The sequence below is a fragment of the Lissotriton vulgaris genome, chromosome 3_1 (assembly GCF_964263255.1).
Source record: "Lissotriton vulgaris chromosome 3_1, aLisVul1.2, whole genome shotgun sequence".
Taxonomy (NCBI): Eukaryota; Metazoa; Chordata; class Amphibia; order Caudata; family Salamandridae; genus Lissotriton; species Lissotriton vulgaris.
The window spans coordinates 1,107,078,037-1,107,100,515 of NC_141689.1; the positions used below are offsets into that span (position 1 = coordinate 1,107,078,037).

At 46.8% G+C, this 22,479-nt stretch overlaps 1 protein-coding gene and 1 pseudogene across 2 annotated transcripts in view; one reads left to right on the top strand and one right to left on the bottom strand.

Moving 5' to 3' along the window:
- Positions 1–22,479, top strand: part of SLC9B2 (solute carrier family 9 member B2) — a 368,958-nt gene that overhangs the window by 45,118 nt on the left and 301,361 nt on the right. The gene's annotated exons all lie outside the window — the stretch shown is intronic.
- LOC147727502 (zinc finger protein 862-like) lies at positions 1,581–2,675 on the bottom strand (annotated as a pseudogene).

Sequence of the window (22,479 nt, forward strand, 5' to 3'; positions counted from 1 at the left end):
GGCTGGACTGTTCCAATGAGGCACAGGGGTCATCAAGACTTATTTCCATATAGCCAGTCCTGAACTGGGGTGGGGAACAGTGAGCTAAAGAACGATGATGGATTCAACCCAGGTCTGTGACTGGGAGTCAGTGTCTCGAAAGGAGACAAACAGCTCCATGGCAAATTGTCAGAAGTTTTATTTAATAAATTGGTCAAGACTGATTTGCATAGCCAGTCCTGAACTTGGGTGGCGAACAGTGAACTAAAGAACGATGATGGATTCAACACAGGTCTGTGACTGGGAGTCAGTGTCTCGAAAGGAGACAAACAGCTGCCACCATGGCAAATTGTCAGAAGTATTGACAGACACCACAGTGAATGGTAAAACACAAAAATGCACAGTTGTTAAGGAAAATGGTGCTGATTTGAACAGAGTAGCATTAAACTGAGTCGCTATCTTCTGAGTCAGTAACAACATTGTTGTTTTGACAAGGATGTTTGTGGCCCATAATATGTCTTGTTCCTGGATTTGCTGAAAGCCAATGCAAAACGGCTGGGTTTGGATCAAAAGTGACTAACTCCGGCCCATCTACTTGGATTCGCATTAAAGCAGACATGGTGTCACTTTTAAGGGACGTACGGAGCTCATTTTTTATTCGGTTCATGCTGCTAAACCCCCGTTCACATATTTCTGTTGTTGGACTGATGGAAAGCATGATTTCTAAAATTGGAAGGACATTTTTAACTTCTTCTGGGCGTTTTTTCAACAGCTGAGTGAAGAGGGATACAGGCTTATGCGACATCCTCCGATGAAAGACGTACAGTTTAAAATCTAGCCACTCTCCAGGGGCAGACTGAATTTCTTCATCAGTAAGTACCTTTTTGTAGTACTGTACAAGGTCCTCAAATTATTGATCACCAAAAACTCTAATCTTTTCAACAGAGTCTGGCCACAAAGTAAAATCAAAAATGTTAAACAAATAATGCGGCTTGCCTGAGATGTGCTTCAGAAAGCGGTCACTCATAAAAGAAAGAGCATTCTCTATTAACTCAATAGTGTCTTCCTTGACACTAGTTTCATTAGAGCTGCTTTTTCTAGCAGGCTTTGCCTGTGTTAGTAACGGGACTCCTGCAAAATTTCCATCTTTAAAAAGCAATTGAAATTGTGTTAGTGCTTTTCCTGGCTTTGTTTTCAGCAGTATTAGCTTCTGTTGAAGCACCTCGATTCTTCTTGCAACTTCAGAAATAAGAGTATCTTCTTGTTGAAATGCCTTAGACACTTGCTGAAGCAGCTCTGTGAAGTCTATCATGAAGTGCAAGAAATAAAGAAACTTCTCCGATTTCATGTCATGAAGCAATCCTTTGGCTTTGTTTGAATATTCATCAGTACCAGTAGCAAGGTGCTTAAGATGAAGTACTGTAGCTTCCCAGTTTGTCTTAAGCGCTGTTACTGCCCTGTGCTGACTTGCTACCCATCTGATTTGCTGCAAGCCACCAAAATGTTGTAACTGCTCTTCCAGATTATCATCTATCTCTTTAAGTTCCCTTCTCCGCTTAGGTGAAGAATAATATAGTTTGAAACATCCTTTGAGCACCTCTTCAAATTTGGATATGTATGAACTCTTTTTTTAACATCACACACAGCAAGCTCTAGATTGTGAGCTACACAGTGCACAACTGCAATGTGATTGCAATTGTCCCATCCTTGATGCTTGGAGACTTCGTCTAGTAGCTGCTTCACAGCACCAGATTTAGTACCGAGGTTCACAGCAGCTCCATCTGTATTCAGACCAATGCATTTCTGGCTCAGAATATCCAGAGATATGCCCATGCTTTCCAGGCCAACCATAATAGCATTTTTCACTCCGGATGCAGTGGAGTTTTTCATGCTGACAATGTCACACAGATGGGTAACAAGGGTGCCTTCACAAACGAATCGTACATAAATAAGTTCCTGTTCCTGAATTCCTTTGTCAGTTGACCCATCTGACAGAACACTGATGAACCTAGCATTTTCTATTTGGGATCGAATTGTCAGGGTCTCGGAAATTGCTATTACAAAGTTACGGCATGGCATGCATGATCAGTCATATAATTTTCGAAATTCCACTCAGGATTGTTCTTTTTCTGCAGTGAGCAGAGTTTTGGATACTTAATAAAAGCCTCACCTTGTTTTGCAATATAATAGGCTGTATTAAATAAAAAGTTTAAGTGCCGGATATTTTTTTCATGCATTTTTGTGATTGATTTGGCTATGCAGGTCTCCTGTGGCTTTTGAATTGCAGCTTCATGTAATATGCATTTTTCATGCAATTTGCTCTTGTGGTGCCATTCCAACGTCTCCCTTTTGAATTTATCTGTCACACCAACATATAGGGAAGACTTAGTATCTGCGAGATGAGGAAATTTCCTGCAAACTCCACAATACAAAACTTGAGATTTTTTTAAACTGGGCTCAACTAGGTCAGCAGCAGCTCCGTTACTTTCCTGTTCTTCAATCACTGCCCACTTGAAATCTTCAAGCCATTTCTGTTGTACAACTCTCTGTCTTTTTTTTGGATCATATTCCCTTTGCTTTTGGTGGATTTCTTCCAATGACTTCCTTTTCCCAACTGCTGAACTCTCTCCTGCATTATTCATTGGAGTATTAGCTCCAGTGGTTTTTCCGGCCAACAACAACCTGATGTCTGCCATTACACTCTCTGCCTGTTGTCTGCCTTGTCCTCACTAGTTATTAAGCCAGCACTGCTTCTGTCCGCTTTGAGCTAGAATCAAAAACAATAACTCACTGTAACTAATTTAAAAATATTATAACTTGGAGGATTGTACAAACTACAATACTGGGTTAATATACATTTGCTTTCAATAATTAATTAATGATGGTTCCAAATATACATTTTTAACTGCATCTGATCAGATCTGTAACTTACTGTGTGGCACTCTCAGGTTCGCACAAAAGCAGCCCAATTTGGAATGCGCTCAGCCTCTAATCAATGGAACTGAACGATGTGCAACACCAGTGCAGCTTCTGAAATAACTCACTAATTGAGACTCACTAGTCTGCTCTTGAGTATTGCGGGTTCTAATGGGGGAGCCGGGTTATACCTGTTCAGTAAAACTAAAGGTCTGCCTGACGCTTCCCCCTCCCAAAGCCTAACTCTGGGCCTAAACTTACATTTTTGGCGGGAAACTGGGTGGTAATTAGCGGTCACACAATCTGCACAATCCGCACCTTAGGTGATGGTGACACTGTCTTGTGAGCAAAATCAAGCAATGAAGGTGAAGAAACATACAAATAAAGTACACCAGCATAGTAAACATTGTTCTAATGCAACTTGCATAGCAGTATAAACTCTGAAGACATTTAATTTCCATTACCTTCAGATAATAACTGAGTTCCGACGTTTATAAAAGTGCAAGTACGGTGCAACACAGCCAAATCAAACTCTCCACGTGACGTCATTGCGCTTCATCCGGCCAAGGCAAGCAAACCTTTTTTAAAAAGTGAGAGGGCACAGCACAGACAGTCCGACCTGTAAACAAATATTTGCACATGGTCTCTGGCTTGACAATGTAGCTGTCACCAGGCAATTACAGTGAGCATTAGTCGAGTTTCGCTCTGCCCACATTTTGGGAGCCAATTACATGTTTTCAGAACATGATTGTGCATCCACCAAAAAGTGTTTTTTTTTGCTCTACACAGTGATAGGACGCTTGACAGTGTGCAACTACTGTTCTACTTAGTACAGTAGTACAGCATGTCATTCTAATTCGTTGCTTCCACAATATGCAGCATAATGCCAATTTACACAACGCTTTACAGATTCATTTACAACATTCCTTTTCAACTCAAACACAATTCTATATCAAACAACTTTCTACTCCAGAAAAACACTATTTCTCCTGCGGGTGGACAATGAAAAACGGCAGATTTGTTAGAAAGGCTGCTACCCAATTACCCAATTACGAGTAAAACCAAAGGAAAGCTAATGCAAAGTTACAGGTAAACCTTGTACAGGGTATTATGATCGGAATAATGAGCATCTGGAGAACATGAGTCACACAATGATTAGCCAACTGTTACATGCTCAACGGACTGTGCTGTGTCAGGCTCCGTGAGGCAGCCTGTGTGATTACTGCGTCACAGATAGCCTGTCACTGGGGTGGACCGCCACGTCCCCTTTTGCTCATTCTTGTGTCAACGGATAGGTTGCCAACTTGGAAGAAAATGTGCTCAAACATAATTCAGATATCATATTTGCATCTAGGATATTAAAACAACAAAAGGGCTAATCTGAAAAATAACCCAGTAATGAGCCAGGACGGAATATCCATGCTGCTCCATGAAACATGCAAGAAATCTCCACTACAAGGGGCCCATACAAATATTTAGACCCCAGTGAGACCCGCCATAGACCATGAACTGCAGAAACAATATGTACTGTAAGTGCCTCCAGTAGGGATCAGGGAGGATTGTGTCGATGATGCTGGTGCACTAGAGGAGACTTCCACCTTTTCTCCAATCCACAATAAACAAGTAGTTCAGGCAGAGGTTCATTCCATAGTGCATATATACTTATTGTCAGTAACCGTATATTCATTAGTGTCAGCATTATTCCTTGAACTGTACTGCCTCCGACAGTAATAGCAAGGGTAAGGAGGATGCTTCTATTTAATCTCGCACCCGATATACCCGATTGAAGTCCAAATAAGAGTAACACAGGGGTAGTAGAAACTAGCAGTCTAGCAAAGAAAATTATGAAAAACAAATTTACGGGTACTGTTCACCACAGTAGTACATTGATTGAGGGCTGTAGGACAGGAGAGGGGCTGGCGATAACAGTGCGATTGACAATGGGACAAGTAATAATGAGCCCCCTTTCCAATTGTCAAAGAGGAATTGTAGAATAATGATACAGGAATAACATCCCAGTCTGAAGTAGCAAAGGAAGGGTTTCCAATTCTCCAAAATCGAAAACAAGGTTTTTTTTGTTCGCTAGACAAAAGAAAATAAAAGTAGACAAGGTTTTATACGATATCCATAAGCTATGCTGCTTACATTAATAAATCACACTCACGGACTGAACTCGCACACAACACAGGCAGCGGCGCAATAACAATAGCTCAGCGAAATCAAAAAGACACTACTGCTCACTGTGATAAGTTTTGCGGTCGGCCTAAATGAAATTTAATGTAAAAACTGACTCACCTCTGCCAAATCGCCCTGCACTCTGTCCCGAGTCCCGACTCCACCGAGGAGAGCGCGTGGTGGCGTGCTACGTCACTGCTGCATTTTAAGCAGCACAGCCCGGGGGCAGGCCAGGGCCGTCATTGGTAGCGCTTTCGCGCGCTACATGATTGACGGCCCTGGCACCCAAACAATACATGTGCATGATGCCCCCTAAAGCCTTCCACGGCGCACCGCACCCGCGTGATGTGCATGATGCCCCCTAAAGCCTTCCACGGCGCACTGCACCCGCGTGCATAATCCACAATGCTGCCACCTAGAGCCTTCCATATGCTACTACACCTACCAAAGTCACTCGCCTGGCCGGTCAAGTAGGCCTTGAAACTGACTCGACCTGCGCAAAATTCACTCGCATTTGCGAGCGGGCGAGTACATTTGTCAAGCCCTGCCTCCACGTGACTTGCACGAGCCCCCCTCAAGTTTGGTTACGCCAGTGTCTCAGAGAGTGAGTGAGTGAGTCACATGAATGTTTAAAAGGCTTTACAAACAGCCTTAGGGTTGTAAATAAGATGTACCTGATTATGTACTACAGTGACAGGCACATTAATGGGAAAATAAGCTCATGGTAGCCATATTGCCAAGAATGTGCTTGAATCGTAATCAGACTTAGAAGGCTTCCCCCAGCTTTGGTAGCCAGGGTGAGACAAGGAAGATTCCTTTTTGATGGTGGATGAGAATTCTTTATGACCCTTTTTACACTTGAGGAACATCAACTCAGGAATGTGTGCCTTCTTCTGCACAGGTGAGCGGCAAAACAGTAATTATTTAAATCTAGGTAAACCTGACACTCATTCTATATCTCTGTCTCGCTCGCTGTTTCTCTCTCACTCATTTACCCTCTATTTTTCTTTTCTCTGTCTAGCTCTTTCCCGACTGGTCCACAAAGTTTGTTCTGTAATGTAAAATAATATGACGCTGCTCATAATCTATATTCGAAAGGGACTACCAAATATCACTAGTGTGGCATCGTGGTTCTGTGTCCATCTGTGCTTCATGACATAGCTGCGCTGATGTCATGAAGCACTGGAATCTTCTGCACATCTCTTAGAATGTTATGCTTTGTTTAGCAGTCAGTTGTAGCCTTATCTTTATGCTGGCTGGATGCTCACCTGTGGATGGGATCTTTCTTCTGAATAAACCTGAACTTATTTATCTTTCAACTCGTGGATTCATATTTTACAACTAGCAACCTCTGTAAAGTACAAATAATTTACAAAGAGAGAAAAAAATCACAAATTTGTTAGGAACAAAGGAGGCATTTTCCCCTGATCCAAAAGCACATTACTAAATAAATTAGATTGATGGTTGTTTGGCTGATGATGTTCTAAGTGCGGCTGATAATGCTTCAAAAAGCATGCATCACCCCATGTATTGATTTTTGTTTCGATATCACATTAGCAACTTACAAACATACGCATCTATCTTACATGTCCATATTTAGTAATCCCACCATGGTCTCTGCTCATGCATGTCAATATATCTAGTCCGACAGGAGTAATTGGTCCAAAATATGAACAAGTTAACAAAAGTAACTTTAGTTCATAGCATTCACCTTTTCAGGCATCAACGTTTAAAAGCAATACTTCCCTTAGAGCAATCCTCATTCCTGTATGCACACTCCTGTACATTGGTATAGTGCTATGTGCATGTTGGGCGACATCACCCCACGCTGTACTTCCAGAGTCCGTTAAGAGCTCCGATTCAGGAGAAGGAAAACCTGGGAGATCTAGTAGCAAAAGGAAGTATAAAGTTCCCCGGAAGGATTGTGTAAAAGGAGTGTGTGTATGTCTATATAACGTAGAGAGAAAGAAAGAAAGGTATTAAAGAGGGAAGGGGAATTTCCCTCTAGGGAACTAAAACCCTCACACACCCAGCAAGCTAGGTGTCATGCCTCATCATATGGGTTCTGCTCCTCGTCAGACTGGCGCTGCAATGTCTGACGGGCTCCCACGAAGGGGTTCTTTATCGGAGATCTTTTGTTCCGGCCATATGGTGCATGCGTGTAAGAGGGCAGGAGAATGTGTAGTCGTGAAAAAAGTGATAGTGAATTAAAAAAGGTGGGTTAGTCCACAAAGAACTTTAATGGTGTGGCTAACTCCCTTGGTTAAAATGGTGAGAGGGGAGATATACACCACATGTATTGGTGGCGAATACCTACAACCCTCTGTTAGGTCGACATGTTCCTTGCAAGTCTAGCAATTCATCAGGACCTCAGTGCTTAGTACTACACAGTGAATTAAAAAGTTTTATTGATACAACCTTTAGTCTTAAGGTCTGTAATGGGGCAGGCCAACTGGTCCTGCCTATAGCGATGCCACCTAGGGAAAGGGAGAACATATACAGAGAACAGTCGATGTAGGTCTCCTATTGAAGCTAGGTGCACCCTTCTCTACACAATAAAAACACACACTGTATTAGAAAAGGCCCAGAAGAGCCTTAGAGAAAGAAGACGTAAGGACGCTTACCCTAAGTGTGTCCCTAAGGTGCCCCGCAGTCTGCTCCTGTGGGACCTGCACAGAAGAGTCAGGCACCTAAAAGGAGGAGGACAGATTACATCCTCTATCAAAGTCGGTATTGGATCGTGGTAAAAACCACTTACAACCGGGCTTGAAAAATGAGGCAAGTTCACTCACTGGCATGTGTTGCCCACTGCTCAGAGCGATATCACCGTCAGAGGCAAGCTGAAAAGATAGTTTCGGTAGGGCTGCCATTCCCCTTTAAGCGGACACCGATAGGGAGACGCAGGGCCCCATCAACTACCTCAAATACACAACACCATCAGGTACTGACGGCGTGGGAATTCGAGAGGAGACTAAGCCCACGTCCCCCCGCCAGCGAGCCATCTGGTGAACGGAACTACGCCCACCGTCTCTTGTGATTTCCAGTGTGCCCCGGGTTTACCTGCCAAAAGCGTACACAACAATCCCAGGGTAGACCGGCGCAGTCAGCCTCAATCGTAGACAAGGTATAATCGGGTCCTGGCCCGATACGAAATGAGGCTGGAAGGACACTTACCCAAGCGTTGTGCCTGCAAACCTACCCCCACGCGTAATCCGTTAGGGATCCGGAGCGACTGGTGAAAGGTCGCGGTAGTGAGGGCGCTCTTGTACCCTGCATCTCCATGATCCGGCGAGTCCCACGGGGGGGGCGTGATCACGCAGCCAGTACTCGCGCATGCGCAATGGTAGATGTTTACAAACTGATAATGGTCTGGTGCAGCAGCGGTCTGGGAGATCGCCAGGCACCTAGAGTGCAGTGTCGACAAGTACCCGAGACCTATTTCTCCCTAATCAGGGAGATCCTCTTTAAATTCTTACAACTCATGGAGCAGATTGTCCCAGTCTGCAGCTATGGGGACCCTGCGCAGCTCCCAGATCTCCGCCACAGTGTCTCCGCCACTGGGCAGCCCCAGAACATATGATCCATGTCGGCTTGAATCCATCCTCCTTTTGATATTGAAATATGAATTATTTTTTTTTTAGGATGTGGTGGTTCTTTGGTGGGACCAAACATTATAAGATGATGGACGGAGTGCTGAAAATGTGCAGACACTCGACCCCAGTCACAGATCTGGTTTGAATCCATCATCGTTCTTTAGCTCACTTGGCCACCCCAGTTTGGGCCCAGCCAAATGCAAATCAGTCTTTACCCTGTGCCTCATGGGAACAGTCAATGGATTTAACCCAGAGCTCTTGATTCGGGGTAAATGGTTGATTTTCTCTGCATTCCGTCCATCATCTGTGTGTCTTTTGCTTTCTCGCCCTTCGTGCACTGGGTATGCCCAGACGTGGGTTCGGGCTCATTGTGTCACTGGATTCATGCTAGCCTGGCTGATGAAGGGTGATGCCCCGAAACCGATCCCAGGATGCTTGTTTCCGGTCCAGGGAGAACCTGGCTTGACACTTCGGGCTGGGCTGTTCCCATAAGGAACAGGGTCATGGCTGATTTGCATATAGCTTAGTCTAAACTTGGGTGGCATGCTGAACAAAATAACAATGGATTTAACCCAGATCTCTTAACTGGGGATGAATGTTTGATTTGCTCTGCATTCTATCCATCATTTGTGTGTCTTTTGCTTTTTTCACCCTAAGTGCTCCGGATATGCTCAGACGTGGGTCCAGGCTCACTGTGTCACTGGATTCAAGCTAGCCTGGCTGATATGGGGTGGTTGTATTGTGATTGCATTTATATAGCGCTTACGACCCCATATGAGGCGTCAAATTGCTTTTTCGGCGAGTAGCACGCTACTCCGGAACCCATAAAGGTTTAGTGTTGAATTAGTATAGTGAAATATGAAAGTAATTTGAGTGGTGGATAAGTTAGTCAGTTATTTGGATTCAGTTTGATAGCGGAGGGATAGAAGAGGCAAAAGGGTATGCATTTATATAGCACTTGTTACCCCTGATGGGGTGTTGAAGCGCTTTTTTGGTGAGTAGCCAGCTACTCTGAAAGCCATAACGGATTAGTGGTGAATTAGTATAGTGAAATATGAAAGTCATTTGAGTGGTGGTTATTAGTCAGTTATTTGGATTGAGAAGGATAGCGGAGGGATAGAAGAGGGGAAAAGGTTTGCATTTATATAGCGCTTGTTACCCCTGGTTGTGTGTTTAAGAGCTTTCTTGGCGAGTAGCACGCTACTCCGGAACCCATAAAGGATTAGTGTTGAATTAGTATACTGAAATATGAAAGTAATTTGAGTGGTAGATATGTTAGTCAGTTATTTGGATAGAGAAGGGTAGATGAGGGATAGAAGAGGGAAAAAGGTTTGCATTTATATAGTGCTTGCTACCCCGATGAGGTCTTGAAGTGCTTTTTCGGTGAGTAGCACGATACTCTGGAACCCATAAAGGATTAGCGGTGCATTAGTATAGGGAAATATGAAATTTGAGACGTGGACAAGTTAGTCTGTTATTTTGATTGAAAAGGATAGTGGAGGGATAGAAAAGGGAAGCATGTTGAGTTTTTGGGGGTTTGTTTGGAGGCCATAGTAGTAGGAGGAGGTTTGGGACGAGTTAAAAGGGATGTGGAATGGAAGAGTCAGAGGAAAGAGTTTATAAAGGCTTGTTTTAGGGGATTGGTCTTGTAAAAGAGGTGTCAGGTGATGCTTGGAGGAGTAGGGTAGGGGAGAGTCTAGAAAAGGTTATTTTGGGGATCATAGTAGTGGTATGGGGTTTGGGATGAATGAGAGAGTGGATGTAGAGGATGTATTGATAGAGGTATATGGTGAGAAATAGGGTAGTGTATTGGAAAGAGTAGTAGAAAGAGGTTTGACATGAGTCATAGTTGAGGTACAAGATATATTGAGAGGCATAGGGTGAGAAATAAGGTAGTGCATTGGATATGTTGAATTAGAAGAAAATAGTAAATATACAGATCCATTAGTACAAGGAATGTATATAGATGCATAAAGGAAGTAACTATATGTAGATTAAAGATATTTATAGAGATATAGGGTGAGAAATAGGGTAGTATATTGAATATGCTTTTTAACCCCTTCCCCGCTGATGACGAGCTGGGCTCGTCATGGCGTAGCCTCCTCGCACGCTGATGACGAGCCCAGCTCGTCACGTAACATGCGCTTTTACAAATCTCAGCGTACGAGCGGAATTCCGCTAGCGCGCATGAGGTTAAAGAGAAAAGTACGAATATATATAGATCCGAGTACATGGAAGGTATATAGATGCATGAAGGAAGTAAGTATATGTAGATTAAAGATGCATTAGATGAACTCTGGTTTTCAAGTGCTGTTGTGCTTTAATTTTACGTATTTTTAAGAACAATAATTATTCTACATGTTTATTCAAAGCAATACACAAATATAGGAACTAATCTATACTACAAATAAATGCTTATATCGTGAGGGATATGCTGTATATTTCTGTTTGCATATGGTTCTTATGTAAGGAAGAGCCAATTCTTGAGTAGTTTTCTGAATATAGGGTGGTTGTCCATGGATCTTACATTGGGGGGGGGGGGGGGTAAAGAGTTCCATAGTTTAGCTGCTTGAACAGTGAAGGATGTGCAACCCATGTTTTTTTCTTGTATCTTGGGATTTTGAGGCGAGGTGCCACTCTAGAGCGGAGGTTCCTTTGTTGAGCATGTTTGGTGATTTTATTCCTGATAAAGAGTGGGCCCATTCCATGTATCGCTTTGTGGGTGATACAAAGCAGCTTCAACATGGTTCTTCTGGCAACCTGTACCCAATGCAGGGCTTTCAAGGCAGGGGAGATGTGGTCTGACTGTTTGATATGCAAGAGTAGTCTGGCAGCCGAGTTCTGAATCTGTTGTAGTCTTCTCCTGGTTGTTAAAGCTGATCCGTGCTGGAGGCTATTGACGTAATCAAGTTTGGACAGAACAAGGGAGATGGTAGCTTAGACCTTGTGTGGAAATCCCAAATGGGCGAAGATTCATCGCATAGTTTTTATAGTAACAAAGCTTGATCTTGCTAGTTTGTCAACTTGGGCATGCATCGATAGCTTGGAGTCTATGGTCATTCCGAGGTTTCTTACTTCCTTCGATACTTTAGGCTGTGATTCCAGTTCATCAGGTCAGGTGGCAAACTGGTCATGTTTCCAGTCACAACACTTGAGTATTTCAGTTTTGGAAGCATTCAGTTTGAGATGGCTCCAAGTCATTCATTGATCCACGTCTCTGAGACAACAGACAATTGGTGAGTTTCCAATGTCTTTGGGGCATTCTATTTGAAGGAGTATTTGTGTGTCATCTGCATAGTTATTTCACGTGAAGTGAAATTGATTGATCAGTACCAGTAATGACTTCATGTAGATTTTGAAAAGGTTGGGCAAGATGATATGGCCCTGAAAAACTCCTGCTTTTGTGGAGTATGGTTTGAACGACAAAGGTGAGGTATGGATGACCTTAGTTCTGTTTCGAAGGTAGGACGCGATCCAGTCTAGTGCAGTCCCCTCTATGCCGGCATCGTAGAGTCTTTGTATCAGAGTGTCATGGTCAACCATGTCAAAGGCAGCCGATAGGTCCAAGAGGAGTAGCGCAGTAACCCTAATGCGGTCAACTGTGCTCTTCAGGTCATCCCAGATGGTAAGGAGGGCTGATTCTGTGCCTCGTCCCAGACGGAAATCCTGTTTGGAAGGCTGAAAGTATGATATTCTTTTCAATGAATTGTGGTATCTGGGTGAAATCTACTCTTTCTATCAGTTTGCCCAGGAAAGGACATTTGTAATGGGTCTGTAGTTGTCAGGGTTCAGCAGGTCCAAGTTTGTTTTCTTTAGTAAAGGGCATATGTATTCCGGTAGTTAAGGAATCGTTCATGATTCTTCTTACTGGAGTGGCAGCAGAGGTTGTTAAAAGAATAGTCTTGAAAGTTTGCGGTGGACGCGGGTAAGAAGGGCGTCCGGCAGGCCTGCTTGCTTTGACCAGGTCCATAAATTCATCGTGTGAAATGTGTTGGAAGGAAAGGAGAGGCTGTGTTAGAGTATTCTTGGATTGTTGTTTTGTAAAAGGGTTAGTGCTGGTGCTTTGTCTCTGTTTTAAGTATGAGTCCAACGTGTCTGCTTTGTCCATGTAATGATTTGCCAGTTTTTTTTTAAAATTTCTGTTTATTATTTTTCCAAACAAACAAAACAGTAGCCATCTTTTCATTACATTCCTATTCATGATGCTAATATCAATCTTGTATATACGGTAGTTGTTACAATTACGTCCACTTTACGTAGTACAGAATATCATTATCCAACTTTTATGTATCAAAGGGTAGGGGAAAATATCACGTTACTAAATGTTCCTGTTCGGTGAATTGCAGCACATTGAATGGAGCAGTTACTATCAGTTTTTCTATATCAAGTTCCAGTATCACTACCAAGAGGTGAACATCACATAGACTACACCACTGTTTTCCATATTACGTTGCACTCCACTTTTCCTTCCTACCCAGGGAGGGCACCCCCCACTCGGTGTATGCGTCTCTGCATCGTCAGTGTATGGTAGTCTCCACGCTTTCTGTCCCTTCTTCCTGTGTGTGTTCTAGTAGATAGCAGGTCAGTGGGGCCCAAATGTCCCTAGTCCGTGAAGCACTATGTAGCAGCTCAGCGTATGTAGTAAGGCGCTCCTGGCATTGCACCAGATCAGTAATCCACTGCCTGCACCGGCTGGACATAGCCAAGTACGGCCATCAATGGTGTGGGTTCGAATTACGTGTTTGTCATTAATGTCAACGCTTCAAACACCCGAGCCCAATATTCTCCCACTCCTGGACAGGCCCAGGCTAGATGTAGAAAATCCACCCCTGGTGCTTTGCAAGTGATATCTATATAGCCTAGCAGGTGTATAATATAGCCTATGTAGAAATTTATAATCTATGATACAGAGTCTACTACTGGACGACACTCTCTCCGTTTGCAGGCAACAATATTCCCACTGGGATTTGCCAGTTTATCTGTGAAATCTTAAGTAACGGGATGAGTTCCTTCTAGGCAATTTGGTCTACGAAATTCAATGAGTATTTTAAAGAATTCTTTATTTGCACATTTTAGCATTTTTGAATTCTGTCTGAATAGTACCTTTTCTTTGCTTTTTTGATAGCTGGCTTGTATAATCTGTTAATTATCTGTAGGCAAAGTTTGTCTTGTTTTGCGATGTTTTGAGCCAGCCACGTTGCAGCTTTCTAATTTTTTGTTTTATGTCTTTTATCTCTGTATTTCTCCAAGGTGCTTGCTTTTTGCTTACAGAGAGGTGCCACAAAAGGGAGTATGGTTGCCCCTTTTGAAATTTTGTTTGGACACCCTGTCTTGTCAAGGAAGGATGGGAGAGACCCCTCCACGGATAAAACAAGACATTGTGCATTGTCCTTTGTTAAAGGATGGAATACATGAAAAAAGCAAACCAAAACCTTGAGGCAGGCCAAGAGCTCCAGAAGCTTAGTTTAAAAAAAAAAGATGTTATTGCCTTTTACACGGTTCTCTCATAGTACAATATCTCTGTTGCAAGTAAATCAACTGGCACTTCTGTCTCCTATAACTACCAGATGTCTTCCTGTGGTCACTTCTCTCACTTCTCGTTGTGTGGATCTCTATCCTTTGGCCTCTCAGAAGTAGACCAGATCTTCCTCAGTGCATGGGGTCTTACTGGTAGCAGAGGCAGGCGAACCAAATTACACCCAGACGCCATCTACTAAAGAGAAACACGAAGAAGATGAGTCCTAGGTGGAGCGGGCCCATCAAAAAAGGGGAAAGAACAAGTCTTGCCTCTTGTTGCCATCACACACCCCAAAGGGTGTCATGCTTCATCATTGGGCATTTGCTCCTCGTTGGGCTGGCGCTGCAATCCCCAACGGGTCCCCCGAAGGGTCACTTTATCGGAGATCTTTTGAGGCATTAGGTGTAAGGGTGCAGGCACCTGCTACAGGAGTGAGTACTTAACAGAGTACGGGACTAGGTCACGGAGCTCTATCCTTTGTATGTTATGTTTGTAACTTATGTTTAATTGTACCTATGTTTTTTCTATAGCCGGACAAGGTGCGGCCGTCTAACGATCACAGCCATTGGATTGACTCTCGTTTTAACGGGAGGTAATGACACCATGAGGGATGGTAACTTGTATGTTTGGAATGATGGGGTATAATGCCTTTGATCTGTAGTGAGTGAAGGGGCCCCTCATCGGCGCAGCACTTTAGGAGTAGGGATGAATTTCATCCTTTTTGTAACATGGCTCCCCTGCTGTTTTGAACTGCCATGAGATATATATAATTGTTCCAGGCCTTCCCCCTCACGCCCTGAGTTTAAAGCTTTTTATCCTCAGTGTGGCCTCGTGCTTTTTTAACTTTTCTTTATGACATTGATATGTTGTGCACACGATTATGGCACACTGCGTCGCATTAAGCTAGTCTAATGCACGTTGTATATGTTTTCACTTTCTTTTTTCTTTTTTGCCCTACGTTTTGGTCAGGAGCAGCATAATGGCCTGCCCTGCAAAGTATTTTGGGTATTTACCTTTTAATTATCACGTGCACTTCCCTATTCTTTTTATATCCTGGTCCTGAAGAAGCGCCAATGACCTTAGCGGCAACAGAGACGCGAAACATGTTGACCGTTTTTATGATACCTAGGCATAATGTGCCATTTGGGATTATACTCTACGTAAGAGTTTTTATTCTGCCAAGCGGGGGTACTACATCAAAATAACCGTTTATAGGTTACCCCTTGTCCGTTTTCACTCACTATGCACACACTTTGTTACACTCATATAGGACCCACACACCCTCATGCACTATCCGGCATGCCTCAAAAGATCTCCGATAAAGTGACCCTTCAGGGGACCCGTTGGGGACTGCAGCGCCGGCCCAACGAGGAAAAAATGCCCGATGATGAAGCATGACACCGTTTGGGGTGTGTGAGGGCAACAAGAGGCAAGACTTGTTCTTTCCCTTTTTTGATGGACCCGCTCTACCTAGGACACCTCTTCTTCGTGTTTCTCTTGAGTAGATGGTGTATGGGTGTAATGTTTTGACCGTGCCCCTGGAACAGTGTCCTCCATTTGTCATATATGTCACTTTGGGGATCATGGACACTGGACCATTAACTGGCTCCCGGTCCCCCTTCTTTTTTTTTTTTTTGTAAACAGATTTTATTGTTGTCCACAGTTAAAGAAGCAGGGCACAATCCGCCAACATGCCCACGCAGGGGCCCATAGGGCAAGGAGCGCAGCATGCACAACATGGCCAAGTTAAGGGGTCAATACTTCACAATGACTCAAGTCACCGCTGGTCCGTGCTCTTTAAGTCTATAACGATCATTGCTTGAGTGGCCAGGGCTGAGTCTCAGTAGAGTCCAGAAGGAAGAATCCCCAAGAGCCATGGCACATCGTAAGAGACCTTAAATACAACATGCTCTCCCACCTTCTAAGCTCCATCCATACCAGCGAGAGCGTTCCGCTAGTGTCGAGTCCCCAGAGCACCAGGATATCTGAAGGTGGACATTTTACCCTAACTCGATCAGTAAAAAAGAAACCCCATATCCCTCAACTCTCCCTCCCCACCCCCCCGAACTCCCTCTCCCGCCCCCCCCCTAGTGGTGAAAGTGCCATACAGTAGTGTGTCAGCCCATGAGGCCTTTAAATCTGGAACAAATGCATGGCCCTGATTGTAGAGGGGCACACCCCAGAAGGGAGGCCCTTAGAGAGGAACGAGACCAGTGGTCCCCAGCGATACTCGAAGTTCTTAAAGTCCTCTCGAGAAATGTCGGACATACGCTCCAGGCTGAGCAATTGCCACAGGCGGGAGTGCCACAGTGACATCGCTGGTGCCTCCCTCTGCTTCCAAGCGTTTGCTATTGCTAGTTTAGCAGCCCCTAAGCATAATCACATAATTCTTTTATCGCCTCTGGTTTGGTGTTCTAGCTGGGGGTCCCTAAGGCCACGAAGAGCTTCCGCCATCGTAGCTGGGATCGGGTACCCTAAAATGGATTTTATCTGAGCAAGGATCTCCTCCCAGAACGGCCTAATGGAGGGGCAATCCCACCATATGTGCTGGAAGTCTACCAGCAGTCCACACCCCCTCCAGCACCTATCCGTTGCCTCTGGAAAGATCTTAGCCAGTCTAGATGGGTATAAGTACCAGTCTGCCATTACCTTTAAATGTGCCTCCCTCAGCTTCGTGGAGCGGTTAAAGCGGAAGATGTCTGCCCACAGGTGCGTCCACTCCTCTTCCCCAATGTCCCGCTGAGCCAACCCCTCCCACCAAGACATAAAGCGTGGCCGTGGTACGGCCTCTGTGGAGAGCAGGAGTTTATACAGCGCCGAGATTGCCCCCTTCATGGATTTAGCCTTGAGAAGGAATAATTCGAATTTGGTAAGAGGTCTGGTGGCTCCTTCCCTAATCTGTGGACCATGAGCCCAGTGAAGGAGTTGCACGTGGGGGTAGCGCTCCTGGTCCCCCACCCCATAGTCCCTCTTGCAATTGTCAAAAGTAAGTGGATCGTAGTTGTGGAACAGGTGCGTGAGTGCAAGACATCCGTCCGTCCTCCATGCGTCGAACGGCCCCTCTCTGATCGCTGGAGGAAAGGAAGAGGTGAAGTGAATTGGAGTGAGCGGTGACGGGAAGGACGTCCAGCCCTCCCTCTCTGCCACAGTGTCCCACACTTTTAGGGTGGTGCGTGTCAGGGTGCTGATGTACTCATTGAGGGGTCTGTCCTTTTTAGCGCGCCAGATCAAATCCCAGATCGTTCTGCCCGCTATGCTGCGGTCCATATGGAGCCAGTGTTTCTCCGATTCCATCTGTGCCCATTCAACCAGGATGCGCAGTTGAGCTGCTTTATAATAAAGGCGAAGATCGGGAAGCCCAGCTCCCCACTCCCTTTGTGGGCGCCTTAGCATGAAAAAGGAGAAACGTGCCCTTCCCCCCTGCCACACAAACTTCAGGATCATGGTCTTGAGGAGTGCAAAGAAGTCCTCCTCCAGCTCTACAGGGAGTGTCTGAAATAAATAGAGCAGTTTAGGTAGGAGGGTCATTTTGATAGCATGTATGCGACCCAACCAGGAGAGAAAAAGCGGCTTCCAATGGAATAGTTCCTTTTGGATGCGGGTGAGGAGTGCAGGGAAATTGGCCGCGTACAATTGATCGACCTTGGGAGTCAGCTGGACCCCTAGATATTGTATGGAGAAGGGTGGCCACTCCAGCGGAGATAGCGCTCGGAGCTGCGAGGCCTCCGCCTGAGAAAGAGTTAGGTTGAGAATGTAGGACTTGTCCAGGTTGACCCTGAAGCCTGCCACCCCTTCAAAGGAGGCAAGCAGGTCTTGTAGATGTGGGAGGGAACCCAGCGGATTGGACAGAGAGAGGAGGACATCATCCGCGAAGAGCGAGATTTTGTGGGCCTCTCCAGTGAAGGGAAGACCCTCTATCCCTTGGTGTTCCCTGACCGCTATAGCTAGGGGTTCTATGCTGAGGGCGAAGAGTAAGGGGGACAGAGGACAACCTTGTCTAGTCTCCCTGGAGTGACCGAAGGAGGCTGATCGCACCCCATTGACTGAGACCCTAGAGCTCGGGTGCCGATAATTGGCCTGGAGCATTGTAATAAATTGGGGGGAGAACCCAAACCTCGTCAGGGTGGACCACAGGAAGCTCCAATCCACGCGGTCAAACGCTTTTTCGGCGTCAAGACCGATCAACACCGCAGGTATTCTGAATTTGTTGGCCTTCTCTATTAAATGGACGATGCGTCTGGTGTTGTCATGTGTTTGCCTCCCTTTGATAAAGCCAGACTGGTCAGGGTGGATGATAAGCGGCATAAGGTCGTCCAGTCTCTTGGCCAGTATGGAGGAGTAAAGTTTTGCGTCCACGTTAAGGAGGGCAATGGGCCTATAGGAGGCACAGTGGGAAGGGTCCTTGCCCGGTTTGGGGATCACCGAGATCACCGCCTCGGTCATGGAGGCCGCAGAGTTGCCCTCCGTGGCCAAACTATTGAATAGGCGGACCAGGTGAGGCGCGATCTCGGATGTAAAGATCTTGTAGAAGACTGCAGTGTACCCATCTATTCCAGGCGCCTTATGGGCCTTGAGCGATTTGATAGCCGCTAGGACTTCTTCTAGGGTGATAGGGGCTATGAGGACTTCGTTCCACCCCGGGGACACCTGTGGGATGGGCAGGTCCCTCAAAAAAGCGCTTTGGCGGTCAGCGTCAGGGGTGTCCGCCGTATATAAGGACGCATAGAACGCCCCAAAGAGGTCAGCCTTGTCTTCATCTCTGTGAGTTAGGTTCCCAGCCCTATCACATATTCCCCCGATAAATTCCCTCTCCCGTTTATCCTGCAACTGTCTGGCCCGGTGCTTCCCCACCTTGTTACCCTGGGTATAGACTAGGCTGTGCAACTTGAGGAGGGTGAACTCCGCCCTGTTGTTATATATGGCCCGCAATTTGCCTCTAAGGGCCGTGAGTGCTCGCAGTGTCTGTCTGGTGGGTGTCTGCTTGTGGGTCTGTTCGACCTTCGATAGCTCCTGCTCCAGGCCTTCCCTTTCCTTAGCGCGCTGTTTATTAAGGGCTGAGTTAAGCGCAATGCATTTACCCCTCAGAACCGCTTTGAACGTGTCACAGGTGTTATACTCAGAGGTCTCCTCCGGGTTATTAAAGGAGAAAAACTCCCCAATTGCCTCCCTCAGCTGCGTGCATGATTCCTTGTCCCTTACTAATGCTTCCGGGAAGTACCATCGCGCTGGTTTCGGGGCACCACCCAGCCAGGTTAAGCAAATAGTGTACATCCCACGGCCAGATACGGACATCGGGAGGATCTTTGCGTCTTGTAGGGAGCCCTGTAGGGACTGACTGAGAAAGATGTAATCGAGTCGTGAGTAGGTTTGATGCACATGGGAATAGAATGAGAAGTCCCGGGTGTTTGGGTGTGCCACTCGCCAACTGTCTAGGAGCCCCATGTCCCCCAGAAGCGCCTGGATAGAGTCCGGGAATATGCCCATGTCAGATCTTCTAGTGTGTGTACTGTCTAGAGTTGGGTGCCAGACGAGGTTGAAATCTCCTAAAAGGAAAACAGGACCCTCTGCGAAGTCTGTCACTTTACCCAGAGGTGTAAGCAAGAAACTCTTTTGACCAGTATTGGGGGCATAAACTGATACAAAAGTGCACACTTTACCCTTTAAGCGGCCCTTGACCATTAGCCATCTCCCGTCTTTGTCGCTCTGTGTGCACATAGGTTCGAACTGCGCGGCCGGGCTGAACAGCAGCGCTACACCTTTTTGTTTAGTGGTCGCAAAGGCTTTATATATAAGGGGGTACTTCTTGTGCTTAAGTTGGTGGTCTTCCGACTTCAGGAGATGTGTTTCCTGGAGTGCGACAATATCTAAGTGTTGGTCTATCACATATTTCCACACTTTCTGGCGCTTCTGCGGGGAATTTAGTCCCTTAACATTCCAGGTCCCGATCGTTACAGGCATTTAGGGACAAAACCTGACCTCCCCGCTGTAATTACCTTCCCCTGCCCCGCCCTCCCAGACCGGGGCACCTCTGCATTCCTCATGTCCCGTCCGTACAACCCACTTCCCCCTGCTAAGGTGCCAAGGTAGATCCCCCCGTCCACTCCTGCAACACTGCCTCGTTGAAGACCCCTCTCAACCCCCCGAACCATAGATAGTAGAAGGCGCCGGGAGCACCAGTGCAGCATTTCAACACCACGTATTCCCCCCCTCCTGTATCCCTTCCCAACAGAATAACAGAACAACAGTCCCCAACTGCAAAAACCAAGAACTCGGACCATGACTTCTGTCTCAACCTCTCCAGTCCGGAACTGCAGTCAAAGAGTACTTGTAATGGGTAGTTGGCAGTGGCGGCTCGACGGCTCGAGACCCCCCGCCCCATTCCCCACCCCTAGCGCCACACTTATCTGTGTATAACCCCCTTACCGGACCTCATGAGCCTGCCCCCGTATCTTTGGAGACTTCCTGTATTGCTGCTGCCTTCTCCTGTTCCATTGTCTTTAGGTCAGGCTTGAGTGGTTTCCTCGACAATTGGCCGCGTCGCACCTTCTGCCAGCCGTCGCCCGTCGCTTGAGAGGATGCGGGCGGAGACCCTGTAAAGCCGCCATTTTCGTCGAATCCTGGATGGGGGTCCTCGTATGGAATCCCCAGCACTGAGCAAGTGTCTCTCAGGGAGCGCAATTGATGGAGGGTCCCATTCCAACGGAAGATCAGTCTAAAGGGGTGACCCCATGAGTACTGGACACCTTCGTTGCGGAGGAACGTGGTTGCTGGTTTGAAGGATCTCCTCTTTTGTAGCGTGATCACTGAGAGGTCCTGAAAAAGTACCAGAGCTTGGCCTTGATATTGAATGGGCTGCTTAAGGCGCGCCGCCTTCAGGATGCGCTCTTTTAAAGTGTAATCGGGGAGAAAAGCTAGAATGTCAGGGGGAGGACCTCGGGACCTACGTGTCGGGCCCACTCGGTGAGCCCTATCAATGCGGATCTCGAAATCATCTCCTTCCTCGAGGACTGCCCGAAATAGACCTTGTAGATAGCTTGCGACATCTCCCCCCTCAGCCGAGGAGGGTACATTCCGAACCCTGATGTTGTTCCGCCTGGAACGATTTTCTAGGTCCTCCGTGTGGGACTGGAGGTCAGTCTGCTGTTCATTAAGCCGGCCAATTTCCTGTCTGAGAAATTCCACTTCTTCGCTTCTAGCTTGTCCGGACAGCTCGTTTGCTGCCACTCGTTCCCCTAGGTCATCAACATCGCGGCGAAGCTCTTTGTATTCCCCCGCCATGTCCTGTCGAAGGGATTGAATGTCCTCCTGAGGGAGTTGAAGAGTGCCTCCATGAAGGCCTTGGTCGCCGGGGCTTCTCCCCCTTCCCGGTCGGTCCCTTTAGTTGGGGGCCCTTGAGTCGGCTTGTCTGGACTTTTTTCAGGTTTGGGGTTCCCTTTCGACAGCAAGTCCGTGATGGTGCGGTTCCCCTTGCGATTGTTGGCCGCCATCTTCCCTCTCCTTAGCAGCTCCACTACCGCCTGTCTCTCTGCCTGTTTGCTGGGGGTTCAGTCGAGTTGTCTGGGCCAAAATCTGCGCCAGGAGCCCAGCTCGGTCAGTTAACGCAGCAAGCCGTCAGTGGCGCAGGGCCCCTAGGCCAATGCCACCCCCGTGGCCCTTTTGGTGTCACCAGACCCGTTGTGGCCCCCGGCGGCCACCCTGCACCCGAGGACGTGGACCACAACTCACAGTGCGCCGTAGAAGCGTTCGTCGTCTCAGGGTTCGCTTCCTTGATCCGTGGTTCCGCTGCGGGGCTTCCTCTGCAACATTCGGGCCCCGTTCCTGACGTGGGTCGCGGACACCTTCTGGGGGACCGGACCGTGCCCTCCGACCTCTCGTTCCTTTGCGGGGCTCGTTCTGCCCGACTTCTGCCTCCCAGCTACAGAGTGTAACGGCTGTGGGCTGCCTGATGCAAGCTTAAGTGTGTCCACTCCGGGTCTCGGCGCCACCAGTGTCCCCTGCCAGCCCGGCTTGTGCCCCCTCTCTGTGGTGAGGAGTTCCCAAGGGGGGTCGACATCGCATGTGTTCATCGAACTCTTGGCTGGGTTACCTTCACACTTCAGGCCCACGTTGTATCCTCCCGCTCTTCACTTCTCCGGCCTATCCGGCACTTCTTTTCCTCAGGCCCAAGCCTCCACTTCCCTCACCAGGTGCCCCCTGCGGTGCCAGTTCCGCCACACTCCCCGCTGAGTATGGCCGAGTCTCGTGCCCGCAGGCCTCGTGCCTTCCGGCTTCAGCCTCCGGGCCTGTGCTCCCCCACCG